The sequence below is a fragment of the Diabrotica virgifera genome, chromosome 3 (genome assembly GCF_917563875.1).
Source record: "Diabrotica virgifera virgifera chromosome 3, PGI_DIABVI_V3a".
Classification (NCBI taxonomy): Eukaryota; Metazoa; Arthropoda; class Insecta; order Coleoptera; family Chrysomelidae; genus Diabrotica; species Diabrotica virgifera.
In genome coordinates, this window is record NC_065445.1 from 192,861,879 (window position 1) to 192,876,381 (window position 14,503).

Sequence of the window (14,503 nt, forward strand, 5' to 3'; positions counted from 1 at the left end):
ATATTTCTTTGATACGTCTAAAGGTGGGAAACAATAAATATAATGTAAGTTTATAGGTTTTTATCGCTAAATCTCCCATCTTCACCAGTTTCACTTCTTTTTATCCTACAACTTAATATCTAAATAAAAAGGGCTACATCACAAATACATAACTAGTTTTCGACTGGTTTACCAGTCATCATCAGTGCTTACGTAAAGTTGATACATCCTAACCACCAAAATATAGTTTTACAAAGATATGAGGGTCAGAGCCCTATAAACATGGTCCGTTAAGGAAACATCAGTTTAAATGCCAAATAAAGCATGGATGTTTTAAATATTCTCAAAGTGCCCCAGGTAACATCTGAGCTGTAGTGTGACTTGATTACATGGTGGAAGGCAGGCAGCAAGTCCTCCACCATGTAATCAAGTTACAGCTCAGATGTTACCTGGGGCACTTTGAGAATATTTAAAACATCCATGCTTTATTTGGCATTTTAAACTGATGTTTCCTTAACGGACCATGTTTATAGGGCTCTGACCCTCATATTTTTGTAAAACTATATTTTGGTGGTTAGGATGTATCAACTTTACGTAAGCACTGATGATGACTGGTAAACCAGTCGAAAACTAGTTATGTATTTGTGATGTAGCCCTTTTTAGGGATTTTAAATATACCTTTTATACAGGATTTGCTGTTTTTGTATTACATGGTATACAGCCAACTGCAGGAAAACTTTTTCCTTGTGGATTTTTAATATGTTTTCTTAATATATATGTTACGGTCAATGATGTAAATTGGACATTAACGTTAATGACCGGGCATTGTCGTGAATGTCCATTTTCCTTAGTTATTAACGACAATGCCCGGCCATTAACGACAATAACCTTAAATATTGGCCAATGTTGTAAAAACTTAACGTAAAATTAGATTTTTCATCAATAACCGGTCAATAACGACAGTGGCCTGAAGCAAATGGCCAATGTTGATAAATCGATGAGATACTAAGATGTTTCTGAAAGTAGTCCCAAAAATATAAGTAGTTATTAAAAACAAATAAAACGTCTTTATTTATCATAATATGGGTAGCATATTCATAAATACAAACAAGGAAATAATAATATTTTTATATACAGTATGGTGCAAATGAAAGCAATAAATTCGTTATTTCGTAAACCGGCGAATTTAAGGAAAAATCCCGAAAGAGGTCGATTTTTATTTTCAAATTATGATATTTTGGCATATATGGCGTACTAGTGACGTCATCCATCTGGGTGTGATGACGTAATCGATGAATTTTTAAACGACAATAGGGGTCGTGTGCTACCTCATTTGAAAAGTTATTCAATTCTCTATTCAGTAACATAAACACTTACATAATTAATTATAAAGGGTGTCAAAAAAATTTTTTTTAATTAAATTATTTAGGTAGCAAAAAAAAAAGAAGAATATATGTAATTTATTTAATTCAAAATACATTTTGCTGCTGTCATGAATCAGAAAAAAATGTTTATTTCACAAATAAACACTGGTTTTTCGCTTAAATTAATGTTTAAACTTCCAAGAGGCAGGTGGCTGGCGAGAGCTGGCTTGATAATTGAATTTCAAGTAAAATTTAATAAAAAATTTTGGTCTTGGTAAAAGGTATATTATTTTAAAAAGCCCTATAGGGCTACAAACATCGAACAGAACGTTTTCGCTCTAAAAAGAGCATCATCAGTGTTGCCTAAAATAAGTATAACCATATTAATTATCAAAATGTTGAACTTAAAGTGATGACCAAGGTAGAATCAAAGTTTGGTTATACTTACAAGAACATGGTGAGCCAACCAAAAAATACGAAGGTCAAAGCCTTTCAAAAATGGACTAAAAGTCACATCAAAATGCTAACATAGCAAATTCCAAAGGATGGATATAATCCCTAAGGATATGGCCCTAGGATAACATATGACTCCCACACGTTGTAAGTGGGTCAAAGGTAACAAATTAGGTCATTATGTTACAAGAGCTGACAGGCAACTAAGATGTGAGATATCAAAAGCGAATCTGTCTGATGTCAAGACAACAATTGTCAATGGAACTTGAAGTATCATGAAAAATTGGTTACACAGCTACTAAATTTATAGTTGTTTATAGTACAAGCAATGATAACAGCTAACATCAGTGTGTTGGAATTATAAAAATAAAGAGTTAGTGATAATAGATTATCTAGATGTAAAATAGAAGGGGGGAATTTGAGTACCCACAATCATCAATGAAGTGTACGTAAATTGATGAAGAAAGGTAGGCAAAACAACATACAGATAATGTAATATATGGTTTATGTTTTGAAATTAGATAATTTATATTTGTGAACCAACACAAATGATGGCTGAGAGACTGGCTGAAAAACTAGAGACAAAATAGGGGTCGTGATATCAAATGCTGAAAAAGTTGTAAATGCAAAATCTTATTTATAAATTAATAAAATATAGTGGGTTCATCAACACAAATTTACAAGAATGAAAAGGTTGTATTACAAGCTTAGTCCAAATTTCTTTATTATGTCCTTTTATGTTAAATAACATCTAGGGCAAAGAAAAATTAATAACTTGGATAAAAGTGTCTAAGCTACAACTAAAGTGGGGTCAGATGAAGATAAGTGTTGAGTAAGATTATTGAGTATATGAGAAAATTAAAAATTGTGTTTATTTGAGATAGATGAGTTTGTGGTATATAAAGTAAATTTGACATCACTATTGAGACTAATGAACATTATTGAGAGACTGGGGACTCCAGAGACCAGGCAACTAAACAAACCAAATGATGAATGAAAGGTTGGCTGAATGGAATAACTACTAGATGTGTGAAACTTGAAAGATATATTGTACAGTATTATTGGTTGATTTAGTTTAGAATGAAATAGTTATGATTGGACACTAAACGAAAAACGGTTTGAAAAGATGATGTGGAGAGAATGGGATATATATTGAATAGATATAGTTGTGTACAAGTTGTGACAAATGGATGTTGCGGATATAGTTGAAATTGCTTTGTTTGGGAGAAGAAAAATTTTTTTGAAGAAAGGATTAGAAGATTATCGAAAATTGAGTGAACATGTGGATGTGTGTGAATAAGAAGAGAAAAGAAAGAAATAGAACAATATTGGTAGATGCGAATAATTAGGAGAAATAAAGTAATATAAGAAACAGATTTATAATGTAATTTATGAGAAAAGTTGACGATGTAACGGTTGAAAGTCACGATTGAAAGACACATGGCGATTAACACAATTTGGACTTCTCTGTTTCTCTTTGACTATTTCAAGATCCTCGTATAGGTCCAATCTCAGAAAGTTTTTATCGGGAATGTTATGTATTAGGGATACGTTATCAGGGATATTGAGAGTATGGTTGTTTTGTTTAAGATGTTGAGAGAAGGTTGATGTATTCTCTCTTTTAGTATGTTCAAGTGAACGGGAGGCAAGTGACCTACAAGTTCTCCCTATATATGTGGCATCACAATCAGAGCATTGCAATTTATAGACACCGCTACGATTCATGTAGTTAATAGGGTCTTTGGAGTTGGAAAGGCACTGTCCTAAATTACTTGATACCTTAAATGAAATTTGAATGTTATCAACTGATCTTTTAATAATATCTCTAATATCTCCAGACAAACGTTCATGATGATATGGTAAGGAAGTGTAAATGGGTTTGGTGGTCGAATCTCTGGGGAACGCAGCCTCTCTCAAGACTCTCAGTTGTCTCTTATGGATAAACTTGTCTATGATGTTAGGTTCGTAACCATTATTGAAGGCTATTTGTTTGAGAATGTTCAATTCTTTGTTGTAATTGGATTGTGATAGAGGGGTAGTTTCTAAACGGTGTATGAAACTGTGAAATGCTGAATATTTGTGTGAAATGGGGTGATTAGATGATAGGGGTATGACATGGTCCGTCTGTGTTAGTTTCCTATAGATACTGAAATCGAAATGGTCATTTAATCTGGTGATAGTGAGGTCAAGAAAGTTAATGGATTGGGATGATTCTAGTTCCATGGTGAACTTAATATTAGGATGGATTTGGTTGATTTTAGAAAGAAGTGAATCAGCTAAATTAGAATTCCCGGCTATGAATAACAAACAGTCATCCACATAACGAAACCATCATCCATATCGGCCAGGAGTTCGAGTTTGGCAAGCGAGGCGAGAGGTCGTGTGGCAGGTGTATTGGCGATAAGGTAATTTCGAATTCGAAACCTATCACAATAAAAACACCGGTTTTTAAAAGACCTATCGTTATCGATAATCGTTAAACTTAAAAAGCGTTCTTGTGCGAAATAAAAATAAACTTCTAAGTGTATAATAATAATATTTATATTAGTGCTGAGGTTAACATTTAATTTAAAATGGCCAGTGGCGGAACAGGAACAATCCGAAAGGAAACCTATAGAAAGAATGAAGAAATATCTGATAGTGGCGACGAAGAATCTAAGAAGAAAAAATATAAAGAAGATAAATTATATTTTGAAAAGAGTAACCTGACGAGACGAACACCGAATAAAAGCAACGACACAAATGAAGAGATGATAAAAATGATGCGGGAAGTTATGTGGAAAAATGATGAAATGATGGCAGAAATAAGAACCATACGGAAAGACCAAAAAGAAACGATGGAATATATTAAGGAGCTGAAAGAAAAAAACGAAAAATTGGAAGAAGGTTTAAAAATGGCAAACAATAGAATAGAACAATTGGAAAAAGATAGACGGAGAAATAATATAGTATTAAAAGGCCTAACACTAGATGCTACCGACGGAAAGCCTGTAAAGGAGTCAGTAGAACACTTCATAGGAAGAAATCTGAAATTAGAGGTCAGACTGAGAGGAGCGGTGAAGATCGGCGACCAAATCTTTGTAGCAGAAATGGAAAACCTAACGGATAAGATGAGTGTACTAAAAAACAAAGGAAAACTGAAAAATCTACAGGGACAAAAGGTGTATATAGAATCAGATTTAACAAGAAAGGAAAGGGAAATACAAGCAAAAATTAGGAAAATGGCAAAAGAAGAAAAAGACAAAGGTAATACTACGAAGATAGGATATATGAAACTGGAGATTAATGGAAAGGAGTGGAAATGGGACCATAATAAAGAGAAACTTATACTAACTCACAGAAATATCGGGGAAGGGACTTCAAAAAACTAAAAGAAAATAATGAGACCGGACCCACAACAATGACAACCAAGGCAATGAATGGGAAAAGCGATAGGGAAAAAGATGATGCAAAGGTAAACAAGGATGAAAATAGGAAAAAGGGGAAAGCTAGATTGCAGAAAAAAGGAGAGATAAAAATGGGAACATGGAATGTGAGAAGCATCAATGGAAAAGAGGAAGAACTGGTAGAAGATATGATAAGACAAAAAATAGAAATACTAGGAATAACAGAAACGAAGATGAAAGGAAAAGGTCTTAAGAAAATACACAAAGGATATTGGTTACTTTGGGTAGGAGCGGATACAAAAGAGAGAGCAAAAGAAGGAGTCGGGATAATAATTGCACCGAATAGACTACGACACGTTATAGAAGAAACATATGTTAACCAGAGAATATTATCGGTGAAAATTAAACTGATGGACGAAGAAATATGGACAATAATAACAGCCTACGGAGTAAATGAAGATGCAAGAAAGGAAGAGAAAGATAAATTTTTTGAGGAGCTCCAAATGCAAATTGATAATGGGGAAGAAAACATAATTGTAATGGGAGATCTAAACGGTAGAGTCGGAAACAACAACAGCGGAATAGAGGAGTGCATGGGAAAAGAAGGAGAAGAAATGCTAAACAGAAATGGTGAAAGAATAATAGAAATATGTATAGAGAATAAACTAGTTATAACAAATACAAAATTTAAACATAAAGAAGTACACAAATACACGAGAGTACAAGACAGCAGAAACGAAAAATCAATCATAGATTACTTTTTGGTAAGCAGCAACAAATGGAAAAGAGTACAGGATACGAAAGTGAAAAGAGGCTCGGAGATTGGCAGTGACCACCATCTAGTAATAATGAGAATGAGAACAACAGAGGAAAAAGAAGAAAAGAGAAGAAAGGTAGTAAATGAAAAAATAAAAAGTTACAAATTAAAAGAGGAAATATATAAGAAGAAATTCCAAGAAAAATTAGATAATACTTTGAAAGGTAGGGCAAAAAATACAAATATAGAAAAAAAATGGGAATATCTAAAAACCAGCATAATCAAAGCAGCTGAGGAAACTTGCGGGAAAGCAAAAATAGCAAACACTAACATGAGGAGAACAGAATGGTGGACGGAAGAAATACGAGAGAAAATAAAGAACAAAAAAGACAAATGGAAAAGATACCTAAGCACAAAACACCCGGAAGATTACGAAGCATATAAAGAAAAAAGGAAAGAGGTTAAAATAGCGGTGAAAGCAGGAAAGGAAAGGTCATGGGAGATATTTGGACAAAAAATGACAAAAAATTATAGGGAAAACCAAAAACTCTTCTACGGCGCATTAAAACAACTCAGACAAAAGAAAGAGCACACGATGCCGAATATAAAAGACAAGAATGGAAACGTACTAACAGAAGAAAAACAAATAATGGAAAGATGGAGAGAACATTTCAAAGAGCTAACTCATGTAGACAAGGACAACATAGGGGAGATACAAGAAAGGAATGAAGAACAACAAGTGGAATCCATAACAAGAGAGGAATTAGAGAAAGCAATAGAAAGAGTAAAACTGGGCAAAGCACCAGGCAAGGATCATATCACCCCGGAAATGATAAAATTCATGGGGACAGAGGGAATGGATAGCATGAAAGAACTAATGAATGATATCATAAATAGAGCAGAATTACCAAAGGACTGGAAGAAAGACATTATATTACCAATACACAAAAAGGGAGACAAGAGAAACTGTAATAATTACCGAGGTATCACCATATCAAGTATCCCTGGGAAGGTATTAGCAAGAATACTAGAGACAAGAATAAAAACACAAATAGAAACAACTATGGAAGACACACAGTGTGGATTCAGGAAGGACAGAAGCACGCAAGACCTAATATTCACATTAAGACAAGTAAGTGAGAAGGTAATCAAGAAAAATAGAGAGATACATATGTGCTTCATTGACCTGGAAAAGGCGTTTGACAGAATCCGAAGAAAGGACGTTTGGAAGACACTAACAGAAAGGGGAGTCGACAGACACATAATAGAAGTAATAAAGGATATGTACAAAAATAATACAAATACAGTAAGAACCAATAACGAGGAATCCAGAGAATTTTCTACAAGTCAAGGCGTCAAACAGGGATGCGTGCTGAGTCCACTGCTATTCTCAGTGGTACTGGATGAAGCGATAAAGAAAGCCAAGAGAAGAATGAGAAAACTAACATTAGGATACTGGCAAATGAAACAGACTCAACTATCGGAGCTACTATTTGCAGACGACATGGTATTGATAGCAGAAAACAGAGAAGACTTACAGAACAATCTTGAAATCCTAGAAGAAGAACTATCAAACATAAATATGAAAATTAATACAGAGAAAACAAAAACAATGATAATTTCAAATACGAGGAAGACACACGCAATAGAATTAGACGGGAAACAACTAGAGCAAGTGGAATATTTTAAATACCTAGGAGTAATAATCGAATCAAATGGTAAACAAGACATGGAAATAAACGAGAGAATGGGACGAACAGGAAGCTTATTTAACACTATGAAAACAACATTTTTTGGGAAAAAAGGGATACTGGAAAAAGTAAAAACGGCAGTCGTTAAATCAGTAGTTAGACCAACAATCATGTATAGCAGCGAGACATGGACATTGACGGGGAGACAAAAATCCAGAGTCAATGCTATGGAAATGAGGTTCCTGAGGAAAATAGCAAACAGAAAAAGGACAGACAAAATACGAAACGAAACAATTAGACAAAACCTAAAACTAGAACCAATCAATGAAAAAATAGTAGAAGGACAACTTAGATGGTTCGGGCACGTGTGTAGAATGTCGAACGAGAGGCTAACAAAACGAGTGTTCGAAACGAGAGTGCAGGGGAAAAACAAAAGAGGGAGACCAAGAGTTATGTGGGTAGATGAAATCAGGAAAGAAGTCGAGAAGAAGGGATTGACATTGGAAAGTGCAAGAAACCTAGCGCAAGATCGGAAAGCATGGAGACTACAATGCCAAACTCAACTCCACCAGCCTTACACCTAAAGGTAGAAAGGCTTAGGACTAAGTAAGTAAGTATTAGATACTATTGGTTTTGACAATTTAAGTAGCTTTTTGAATGATGTTCAGGACAAATTGGACAATGTAACTTCTATTAAATTTAACAGACTCAAATCAAAACTTAATAATCTCATCAGAAATAAAGTCATTTTACACAATAATAACAGTAACACCACTTTTTCTAACTTTGTTTTTCACCCTAGACTAAAAAACCTATCTTCAGTTGTATTTAACAAGAAAGAAATTGATCTCTTAAATCTAGGCCTCAAATACTCCATCCCTAAGAAGGTTTCTGTAAAGGACCTTCAGAGTCTCTCCATTGAGCTAGATATCATAATACAAAACCTTTCTGTCCCTCTGAATCAAAAAACTTCTATCAGAACTTCATGTTTTAATACCATTAATAAATTCAAAAATAAACACAACTCATCATCTTCTTCAATTAACCTTTCCAATTCCCAATTTTCACTAAATCTATCTAACGGTATATCTTCTATTAATCTCCCATCTTCTTCTCAAAATACATCATCTACAATTTCTTTCCCTAATTTTTCAGACAAGAAACGTTCTGATCATCTTAACACACTCAAATCCATTAAAAACAAAATTAAATCCAACAATCTGATCATCAGCAAGGCAGATAAAGGAAACTGCTTGGTCATTATGGACCACACACTCTATAATGACAAAGTCATTACCTTCCTCTCTAACAACAACTTCACACTGCTGTCTGAAGATCCCACTAAAAAGTTCATCAATAAACTTAAAGACAACTTGAAGCCTTTTACAGAATTTTTTTCAGAACAGTTTGCTCCTTATTATAAAATACCAAGTAACCCGTTGACACCTAGACTGTATGGTTTACCTAAGATACATAAAGAGGGCATTCCTATTCGTCCAGTTGTGAGCTTCATTAACACTCCTGTTTCTATTCTTTCCAAATTTATATTGAACCTCATTAATACTTTGACGAACTTCACCCCTCGTTTTTCAGTCAAAAACACTAGTCATCTAGTCAATAAACTCCAACAAATAAATCTTCGTCCTAACATTACTATGCTTTCATTTGATGTTAGCAATCTTTTCACTTCTGTCCCTAAACAAGAAACTATTAATCTGGTACACTCTCTTCTTAGAGCCAGTTCAATCACCATGTCTACTACAGATTCCATCATCCAATTATTACAATTTTGTCTAGCTCAAGACTTTTTTGTTTTCAATAACAAATTTTACAGACAACCTGATGGCTTAGCCATGGGTAGTTGCCTATCCCCTCTCTTAGCTGATATTTTCATGGATCATCTAGAATCCACACAGATCATGAAAAATCCGGAGATTTTACACTGGTTTCGTTATGTGGATGACTGTTTGTTATTCATAGCCGGGAATTCTAATTTAGCTGATTCACTTCTTTCTAAAATCAACCAAATCCATCCTAATATTAAGTTCACCATGGAACTAGAATCATCCCAATCCATTAACTTTCTTGACCTCACTATCACCAGATTAAATGACCATTTCGATTTCAGTATCTATAGGAAACCAACACAGACGGACCATGTCATACCCCTATCATCTAATTACCCCATTTCACACAAATATTCAGCATTTCACAGTTTCATACACAGTTTAGAAACTACCCCTCTATCAAAATCCAATTACAACAAAGAATTGAACATTCTCAAACAAATAGCCTTCAATAATGGTTACCAACCTAACATCATAGACAAGTTTATCCATAAGAGACAACTGAGAGTCTTGAGAGAGGCTGCGTTCCCCAGAGATTCGACCACCAAACCCATTTACACTTCCTTACCATATCATCATGAACGTTTGTCTGGAGATATTAGAGATATTATTAAAAGATCAGTTGATAACATTCAAATGTCATTTAAGGTATCAAGTAATTTAGGACAGTGCCTTTCCAACTCCAAAGACCCTATTAACTACATGAATCGTAGCGGTGTCTATAAATTGCAATGCTCTGATTGTGATGCCACATATATAGGGAGAACTTGTAGGTCACTTGCCTCCCGTTCACTTGAACATACTAAAAGAGAGAATACATCAACCTTCTCTCAACATCTTAAACAAAACAACCATACTCTCAATATCCCTGATAACGTATCCCTAATACATAACATTCCCGATAAAAACTTTCTGAGATTGGACCTATACGAGGATCTTGAAATAGTCAAAGAGAAACAGAGAAGTCCAAATTGTGTTAATCGCCATGTGTCTTTCAATCGTGACTTTCAACCGTTACATCGTCAACTTTTCTCATAAATTACATTATAAATCTGTTTCTTATATTACTTTATTTCTCCTAATTATTCGCATCTACCAATATTGTTCTATTTCTTTCTTTTCTCTTCTTATTCACACACATCCACATGTTCACTCAATTTTCGATAATCTTCTAATCCTTTCTTCAAAAAAATTTTTCTTCTCCCAAACAAAGCAATTTCAACTATATCCGCAACATCCATTTGTCACAACTTGTACACAACTATATCTATTCAATATATATCCCATTCTCTCCACATCATCTTTTCAAACCGTTTTTCGTTTAGTGTCCAATCATAACTATTTCATTCTAAACTAAATCAACCAATAATACTGTACAATATATCTTTCAAGTTTCACACATCTAGTAGTTATTCCATTCAGCCAACCTTTCATTCATCATTTGGTTTGTTTGGTTGCCTGGTCTCTGGAGTCCCCAGTCTCTCAATAATGTTCATTAGTCTCAATAGTGATGTCAAATTTACTTTATATACCACAAACTCATCTATCTCAAATAAACACAATTTTTAATTTTCTCATATACTCAATAATCTTACTCAACACTTATCTTCATCTGACCCCACTTTAGTTGTAGCTTAGACACTTTTATCCAAGTTATTAATTTTTCTTTGCCCTAGATGTTATTTAACATAAAAGGACATAATAAAGAAATTTGGACTAAGCTTGTAATACAACCTTTTCATTCTTGTAAATTTGTGTTGATGAACCCACTATATTTTATTAATTTATAAATAAGATTTTTCATTTACAACTTTTTCAGCATTTGATATCACGACCCCTATTTTGTCTCTAGTTTTTCAGCCAGTCTCTCAGCCATCATTTGTGTTGGTTCACAAATATAAGGTCTGTTCGTACAGGAATCACTGACTATCAGTAACTGCACGACGCATGCGTGTTTCAATTGTGCGAACGCTAATATTGAAACACGCATGCGTCGTGCAGTTGCTGATAGTCAGTGATAGTTTCTGATTCCTGTACGAACAGACCTATAAATTATCTAATTTCAAAACATAAACCATATATTACATTATCTGTATGTTGTTTTGCCTACCTTTCTTCATCAATTTACGTACACTTCATTGATGATTGTGGGTACTCAAATTCCCCCCTTCTATTTTACATCTAGATAATCTATTATCACTAACTCTTTATTTTTATAATTCCAACACACTGATGTTAGCTGTTATCATTGCTTGTACTATAAACAACTATAAATTTAGTAGCTGTGTAACCAATTTTTCATGATACTTCAAGTTCCATTGACAATTGTTGTCTTGACATCAGACAGATTCGCTTTTGATATCTCACATCTTAGTTGCCTGTCAGCTCTTGTAACATAATGACCTAATTTGTTACCTTTGACCCACTTACAACGTGTGGGAGTCATATGTTATCCTAGGGCCATATCCTTAGGGATTATATCCATCCTTTGGAATTTGCTATGTTAGCATTTTGATGTGACTTTTAGTCCATTTTTGAAAGGCTTTGACCTTCGTATTTTTTGGTTGGCTCACCATGTTCTTGTAAGTATAACCAAACTTTGATTCTACCTTGGTCATCACTTTAAGTTCAACATTTTGATAATTAATATGGTTATACTTATTTTAGGCAACACTGATGATGCTCTTTTTAGAGCGAAAACGTTCTGTTCGATGTTTGTAGCCCTATAGGGCTTTTTAAAATAATATACCTTTTACCAAGACCAAAATTTTTTTTTTTTTTTTTTTTTTTTTTTATTAAATTTTACTTGTAATTAATGGTATACAGCCAGCTACAGGAAATTCTTCCTAGTGAATTGAATTTCATTCTATAGTGCTTTGTTGTTTTTTTAGCATCCGGTGTTCTCAAAATATTTTTCGCTTCTTTAATTTTACTTATTTGGCTACCGTATTCGTCACAGTTTAAAAATGATTTATTGTCATCACGTTTTGACTTGACTATTAAGTTTATATAATTATTAAAACGAGTGCGTACATCGTTGATATCCATGATAACACTTATCTTATTAAATAAATTTACGAGTAATTTCAGCACGAAAACAATACACAATATACACACATGAAGTAAACAATAGTTAACATACACTAACCTATCTTTTAGTCAAAATTTCAACATTGACCGATTAACAACGGGCATTGTCGACACTGGCCAGGCAATGATAGAAATGTTATCAAGAATTTAAAATTATCATCAATGTCCAGTTTCTATGGACAACAACGTTAATATCCGGCCATTGTCGACAATGACCAATTCAACCGGCCATTGTCGATATTGGCCGGCCATTAACGTTATTGGCCGGATTTACGTCACTGTTAACATATATATTATTTCCTGTTACTCCGTAAAGGAGCCTAGGGCATCCACGAAGGTTCTCCATTGGACTCTGTCTCTGGCCATAGCTGCTATCTCTCCTCAGCTCCTTCTTATAGCTTTGTAGTCAGCTTCAATTGTTTTTCTCCAGGTCGTTGCGGGTCGTCCTTGGTTTATTCGTCCTGCTACTGTCCATTTTAGAGCTTTCTTTGTTATATCTGCGTTGTCGTTCCTCAGGGTGTGTCCAAGCCAATTCCATCTTCTCCTTTTAATTGCAACTTCAATTGGCTCTTGTTTGGTTTTCTTCCAGAGTTCTTGATTTGTTATGATGTTGCGCCAATATACTTTCAACATTTTTCGGAGGCACCTGTTTACAAAACTTGGCGTTTTTTGACAGTTCCGTCTGTTATTGCCCAGGTCTTGCATCCATACAGTAATATTGTTTTAACATTACTATTAAAATAGTTTTATTTTGGTGTTTTGACTAATTTGTGTTGACCTCCATATGTTTGAGAGTGTTCCAAATGCTTGTTGTGCTTTTCTAAGTCGATGTTTAATGTCCGCAACGATTCCTCCATATACGCCAACTATACTTCTTAGGTAGCAAAATTCTTGTACCTGTTTTACTTCTTCTTGATTGATATATAATTTTTCCTGTCGGAATTGACCTATTCTCATTTTAACTGTGTTATTGACATTTATTCGGAGACCTATGTCTGCCGCCTCTTTCTCCAGTTTACTTAGCATGTTCTTCATTTCATCTATTGTATGTGATACCAGGCATATATCATCTGCATATTCCATATCGGCCAGTTTCTTACCATCTAAGTAGTTCCAAGGGATTCCGTTTTTTCTGTCTATGGTTTTTTGTAAAATGTAGTTGAGACATATATTGAAGAGTAGTGGTGAGAGTATACAGCCTTGCTTTACCCCCTTCTCTATTTCTATTTTGTCCATCATTTGACCGTTATGCAATACCTGGAATGATGTTCGGTTATACATCATTTGTATTATTCTCTTAGGTGGAATTTTCGCGTGGCTTAAAATATTCCAAAAAGCTTTCTTTAATTTCTTCTCCACATCTAGCAATCTGGTCAATACAGGATCTTCCTCTTCTAAAACCCGCTTGTTCATTGCGAAGATTTTTATCGATTTCGACGTTAATTCTTTTATGTACAATATAGGCTAGTATTTTATTTATAGAACATAATAGATACCTCTCCAGTTTTCGCATAGCTGCGCGTCACCTTTTTTGGGAGATTTATTATGATTCCATTATTCCACCATGTATTGTTCTTCATTCCATATCTCTGTCAGCAATGGTGCCAGTAACTCCACTGTTCACTCAATGTCAGCTTTCCACAATTCGGATGGGATATTGTCAATTCCCGCTGCTGTGTAATTCCTCAGGTGGCGGATTGCTTCACCTAATTCTTTCTTCGTTGGACTCTCTACATTTATTTTTAAACAGTTTTTAATTGGTCCGGCTGCATGGTCTGCTTGCGCGAACGGTTCGTTTTCTTGCTCTGCTATGAGTTCTTTGTAATACTGTTGCCATCTATGAATCTGTTCTTCTGTCGTTGTGAGAAGTTGCCCCCTTTTGTCTTTTAGTGGTCTGTTACTGTTTGTGTTCCTGTTTGCCAAGCGCTTGGTGTTT

General features: G+C 34.4%; 2 protein-coding genes across 2 annotated transcripts in view; one reads left to right on the top strand and one right to left on the bottom strand.

Moving 5' to 3' along the window:
* Positions 1-14,503, bottom strand: part of LOC114330333 (regucalcin) — a 69,248-nt gene that overhangs the window by 50,620 nt on the left and 4,125 nt on the right. The gene's annotated exons all lie outside the window — the stretch shown is intronic.
* Positions 11,806-14,503, top strand: part of LOC126881494 (uncharacterized) — a 76,959-nt gene continuing 74,261 nt past the window's right edge. The window contains exon 1 of the mRNA XM_050645784.1: positions 11,806-12,059. The gene's annotated coding sequence lies outside the window, so the exon portion shown is untranslated. The remainder of the gene's footprint in view (positions 12,060-14,503) is intronic.